General features: G+C 32.2%; 1 long non-coding RNA gene across 2 annotated transcripts; it reads left to right on the top strand.

Annotated features, from left to right (window-relative positions):
* Positions 1–546: 546 nt before the first annotated feature.
* Positions 547–4,276, top strand: LOC142622054 (uncharacterized). 2 transcript variants are annotated; one of them, XR_012841862.1, is made up of 4 exons: positions 547–853; positions 2,321–2,453; positions 2,710–2,773; positions 4,035–4,276. It is a non-coding gene; the product is annotated as an uncharacterized LOC142622054 (long non-coding RNA). The 2 variants fall into 2 exon arrangements; XR_012841863.1 differs by having other exon boundaries at positions 553–853; positions 2,336–2,453.
* Positions 4,277–5,980: the final 1,704 nt, after the last annotated feature.

Genomic DNA, 5,980 nt, shown 5'->3' with positions numbered 1-5,980 from the left:
ACAAAATGTATTTTTAGCGACGAAAATTAGTGAGGAAATATTTTTCGTCGCTAAAAATATAGATTTAGCGACGAAATATAAGTTTCGTCGCTAATAATGAAAAAAAATATAACATTTAGCGACGAAAAATAAATTTCGTCACTATTGTGATTTGAAAAATGGGCGCTAGTAGGGAAAATTTTGGCGCGAACTGAATTAATCTATAGCGACGAAAAATAATCGTCGCTAAAAATAATCATAGTTTTTCGTTTCACAGTTTCAACGATGAAATCATAATTTGTCACTAAAAGTATGCTATAGCGATGAAATCTGAATTTCGTCACTAAAAATCATAACAAAATCTGGGGCTTTTAGTGACGAAATTAAAATTCATCGCTAAAAGTGTGTTATAGCGATGAAATTAAAAGTCGTCGCAAAAATGGTAAGAAATTTTGGCTCTTTTTGTGACGAAACCAAAATTCGTCGCTAGAAGTGGGCAATAGCGACGAAAACATTTCGTCACTAAAGATTTCCTATTTATATACCGTTTCAGTTTTTTAGTTCCCTAGCTCTCTAAAATTTTGCCGTCACTCTCACTCTCACTCTCTCTTTGCCGTTAACTGCGCCGTCGAGCTTTTCCTCCGTCGTCAAGCTTCGCCGCCGTCAACATCACTCTCGATGTCGATCTCTCCCTCAAGAACCCAAACAAGGCCGGCTCGTCGGCGATTCGATTTTGCTTGGGTAAGGTTTTCGAGTCCGATGGCGCCGAGCCAGAGAAAAGGCTCGAGTAAAGCAGCGGCGGCAGCGGCAGCAATGAAAGGTCGGTGATCTTGTGCTCGCTAAAGACAAGGGCTTCCCTGCCTGGCCTGCCAAGGTATAAAGTTTTGATCTTTATTGTTATTTTTTGGTTTTTCTTCATTTTTTGGTGGTTTCTCTGTTGAATGGATTTGCTTTAGTTAGGGTTTTGGATAGCGTGTGAATGTATTCTATGATTTTGTGTCCGATTACTAGTGTGGAGTTTCTCTGTCACCAACTTTTTCTTCATAAAAAATAAATAAATTCAAGTGAAAGAGTTTTACTTCAAGTGTTTTACTTTTAACCTCTAATGCTAAGCAAGTAAGCATTTGTATACAACTTCAAATTCCAACAACATCCAGTACAAAGAGGAAAAGAATTAATAAAAAAAAAAAGGATTGCAAATAGGTCTGGGCAAATAATTTTAACTAAATCCAGTCAAAAATCTCTTTCTGCCGTTTATTCAGTAAAAAAAAATGGATCGAATTTAATTGGTGGATAGTGCAGAAGATTGTTTTCCACTATGCTGATACTGCAAAATTCTGTTAAGATGTGAAGCCAGGGCCAAAAGGAAAAAGAAATTTTTTTTAACAAATTAAAGAAAAATAAAAGTGGAGTGTGAGACTACGTATTAGTCAAGCTCCTCTGTGAAATTCTTAAACTTTTCATTTTAAATTGATGGCAAAAGTACCAAACATCCAAACCCATGTCTTCAATTTTGTTTTATGCAAGTCATTCAGGAAGATACGAATAAAGTCCCAATGGACTTTTACTTATAAAGATAAATATTACTTATTTGGCTCATCTTTGTGGCTCTTTTCCCATTGGGTGATTTTAGAAATATATATATGATTTTTTTTTAAGTCTCTTAAATATTATCATGAGGGATATAGGAAAGATGGTGTGTGGGTGGGCCACCTACCATTTGGATATTCCTTGCCAATGGAAGACCCAAACCTGTCAAAAGTAGAAACAAAGTCAAAAGAAATTGGTGGGACTTGGAAAGAATCAAGTAAAGCTTCATTTGAGGCCACAAAATTGGCTTTCCCTGGTGGAGAAATTCCAGCTCATCTTGGATGTATTGGTAATGCTAAAATTGCATTTGGTGGTTTCTGAGATCTAAAACTATAACCAGAAGCTTGAAACTTTAATGTAGTTGCTGCATACTGAAAGTTAACGTTATCGACTCATTATTAGAACACATGTAAATCACAATTTATTAATTTTTATGTCTTATTTGCATATTGAAATCAGTGTCAGCTAAATTACTATTGCTTTACTTTATTGACATGCAATCTTTCTGATTTAAAAATATATATATATATATATATATATATATATATATATATATATATATATATATATATATATATATATCAATTTGAATGAACATATCAACTAATTGTTTGCAATTAAAAAAATGCAAGTATTGGGTAATCTCAATTTGAAAAGGGGAAGATTTTTTTTCATTTGCATTTTAAACAGTTGTTTTTTCACAGACTTTTTCTTTAATCAAATCCCTTTAATTCTTTTATGGATAATCTAGGATGGATAATTTCAGATGGATCTATTAGGGCTGGTTTAGAGCATACATTCTTTGCTTGGAAGAAGTCAAATTCTAACATCAAAAGAAACTGAGGCACTAGGACTACATGGAACAATGGTATTGCTGGATGGAGGTTTGATTCTCATGCTCGCTTTGTTACTCATTTCACTATTCTGAATGAATTGAGTTGAGTATTTAACCTGTCAGTCTTACTTATAGTAACCATACAGTGTTTCACTATTTTGCATGTTGGTATTGTCCTGTGAACATTGTTTTTCACTCTAATTCTTGTTACACCGTTAGCACCAGATGACAAAAGCCAATCCTTATAAAAAATTAATTATCAAAAAGAAAACAAAACTCTCATAGTTCTTTTGAATGTTTTCCAGCTCACACCATTTGGAGAAGAACCATTGGCTCTTTTGGTTGCAATTGCAAGAGAGTTTCTTTCAGGTATAGTCCCTTGTTGGATTTTGTTTTCTGTTACTAAAAATGGCTCTATTACTAATATTGGAGGGTACAATGAGAACATGAATTGTTTTTATGTTACCAGAACCCCATCTCCCCCTTCCCACAAAAAGAAGCCTTCTTATGTCAAGATGCAGTGGCTCCCTTTGTTATTTTGTGGGTACCAAGTGAAGCCTCCAAGGCTTCATTTACAGGAGGACAAGAACTCAAATTTATTAAAAATTTCAGTTTTAAAACATATTAATTCTAAAAGAAGGCCACCTACTTTATGTGCATGCCTTTGCTATAGGGTTTATTTGGATTAAGTGGTCTTAGAAAATAGTGACTTTAGTACAAGTTGTTCCGGCCCTTCTGGGTGGGTGGTGAATGAAGAATCCTAGTTGTTTGTCCATGATGGCACGACAAAATCCAGGGAAGTGCTCAATAATCTATTAGTATGCCAATTGTTTGGAAATTTGAGCTTTTTTAAAAACATCAATTTTGGTAAGACCTTTTTTTAACAAATCTATCACTTCTCTAAGATATGGCTCTACATTAGAATTTTCTATTAACTGCATTGGTGACTCAATTCGGTCCATTGGGTTCATTTTGTCTATTCGGACCAATTCAGCCACTTCGGTCCAATTCAGAATATTTGGTCCATTTTGGCCTATTAAGTCCACTTTGATCTATTAGGTAATTTTGGTCCATTTTGGTCTATTAGTTTCACTTCGGTCCATCCGGTCTAGTTTGGTCTATTTGGTCCTTTTCAGTCCATTTCAATTCATTTTAGACTAATTGGGCTTTAAATGATTCTTTTTGTAGGTTACCTTCTCATTTTTGGACTCAAAAAAAACATTTTTTTTTAATTTTAAAAATTTGTGTTAAAAAGTACAAAATTTTATTTTACTTGGACTAAACTCTTTAGTTTTGGCCTAAAAAGTAAAAAGAAAATAAACATTAAAAATTATAGATATGAGCCCTAAAAAACCAATATGAAAAGCATTTAATGCATTTTAGTATTTTATTTTAGCATTTGACCCGCACTACATGGTGTGACTACTTTTTTTAATGCATTATTTGAAACTAATTGTATTATATTATACTTGAAAATCTATATTTGTTTTCTACAACTTATACATTAAGAGTTGTGATTTTAATTAATTGGTGTGGCTACGCTTATTGCATTGTTAGAAATGTTTCTTATAACATAGTTAATGATTTTACTTTACGATTTTAATGTAGTATTGTTTTTATATTTGTGCAGATTTCTTATTGGTGGCTTTAGGGGATTTACTTTTTGCATTACTTGAAGACATTTGAGGAAATCTTCTGTTGGTTCTAATTATATTATGCTACACTTTTTGTATTATTATAAAATATCTTGTATTATTGTATGTGTTGCAGACAATTATTGTATGGAAGAAGTTTGAATTGGATACTTGTTTTATTTTTTACTTGTGGAATGTATGAATCGTTTTTTTTTTATAAATGTGTTGTTAAAATAAATGTGTTATTCAAATGTGATGTTTTAATAATATAATGACAGATTACAGGTTAATATCAAAGTCATGAAAAAAATAAAAACAAAAAATAAGTTTTAGCGACGAATTTTCCATAACAAATATAGCAACAAAAAATTGTTTTAGTGATGAAATATTTTGTCACTAAATGTAGCATAATTTTGTAAGAAATGGTTTTAGTGATGAAAATTTTCGTCGCTATATGTGTTTGGATTTTCTTAAAAGTAGTTTTAGTGACGAATTTTTTCATCACTATATGTACCCGAAAACAGTTTTAGTGACGAAATTGTTCGTTACTAAATATGATTTAATAAATTGAAGTGTTTTTAGTGACGAAATATATTTGTCACTGAATAGTGTTTTTAGCGAGAAAAACATTTAGCGACGAAACGTTTTCGTCATTAAAAGTTTTTTTCTTTTTAAAACAAATCGGACTTTTAGTGATGAAATTTTTTGTCGCTAAGACTTTTAGCGACAGGGTTTCAGCGATGAAATGAGTTTCGTCGCTAAAAGTTCGATTTCGTCGCTAAAGGTTCTTAGTGACGAATATCTGGACTTTTAGTGACGAATTTTTTCCTCACTGAAAATACATTTTCCTAGCAAACAACCATGTTTTGTGTAATGATTTAGTGCATGAGGAATTTGAGAAGAAGAGATATAATGGAGACATGGTTGCCTTTACCATTTTTAATATGATATCATGTAATTTCTAAAAAAAAGCAGGCTTGCTCTTTTTATTTTTATTTTTTTAATAACTGTTAATGTATTGGGCCGTGTTCTTTTCTCCAAAGCATTCTCACCTAAAATTCCAATCAAGGTAGGTGGTTTTTGTAGGTTCGTAGGTTGGGTGGGATTGGATTTTTACTTTAAGCTTAGGGTTGGGTTGAGTTTAGGTTGATTGATTTTTCAATCCATCTAACTCAACTCAACTCATCACATATATAAATTTATTTTATTACACTTTTTTTTCGATTTATTTTAGTATTTTGAGAAATTAGTCTTGATATATTTGGAAATTTGCAATATATATTATGTGTACTATAATAATTTATTGAAAAAATGGATTAAATAGTTGATAAAAGTTCAATTATTAAATGACATGAAATATGTAAGCACTATCCACCAACCCAATCTTATTCATGTGGGTTGGGTTGGTCTTTACACATGTGATAGGTTGGGTTGGGTTGAGAATTTCTCAACCCAACATGTGCTCAGTTTGGGTTGGAAAAACCCTCCAACTCAACCCAATGCGTACCCCTAAATCCATTCATATCCCAAATGCTTTACAAAGCTTGTTGTGGGAGTTTGGAGAGAGTGTTTTTTTTGTATTAGTTTGTTTATATTTATGGAATAAGTTCTTCCTATGGACTCCTTGACTACAATTTGTACAGGAAATATTGATGCTTATTATAGAGTGGAAATGAGTGGTGGAGCCAAAAAAAAAAAAAAAATTTCAAGGGCAAGTGTGCACGCGCGCGCGCGCACACACACACACACACACACACACACACACACACACACACATATATATATATATATATATATATATATATATCTATTACTTCTCTACATGAAGAATGTTTAAGTAACCAAAATATTTACATCGAGTTAGTCTTTACATCTTTGCAAAAAATAAAGAGTAAGTCTTGACTTGTCTAAATTTAATGAAAACATAATTGAATTACATGTG

The sequence above is a fragment of the Castanea sativa genome, chromosome 1, assembly GCF_040712315.1.
Source record: "Castanea sativa cultivar Marrone di Chiusa Pesio chromosome 1, ASM4071231v1".
NCBI lineage: Eukaryota > Viridiplantae > Streptophyta > Magnoliopsida > Fagales > Fagaceae > Castanea > Castanea sativa.
Note: the sequence above shows the minus strand (reverse complement) of the source record. Positions and strands in the feature narration are given on the sequence as shown.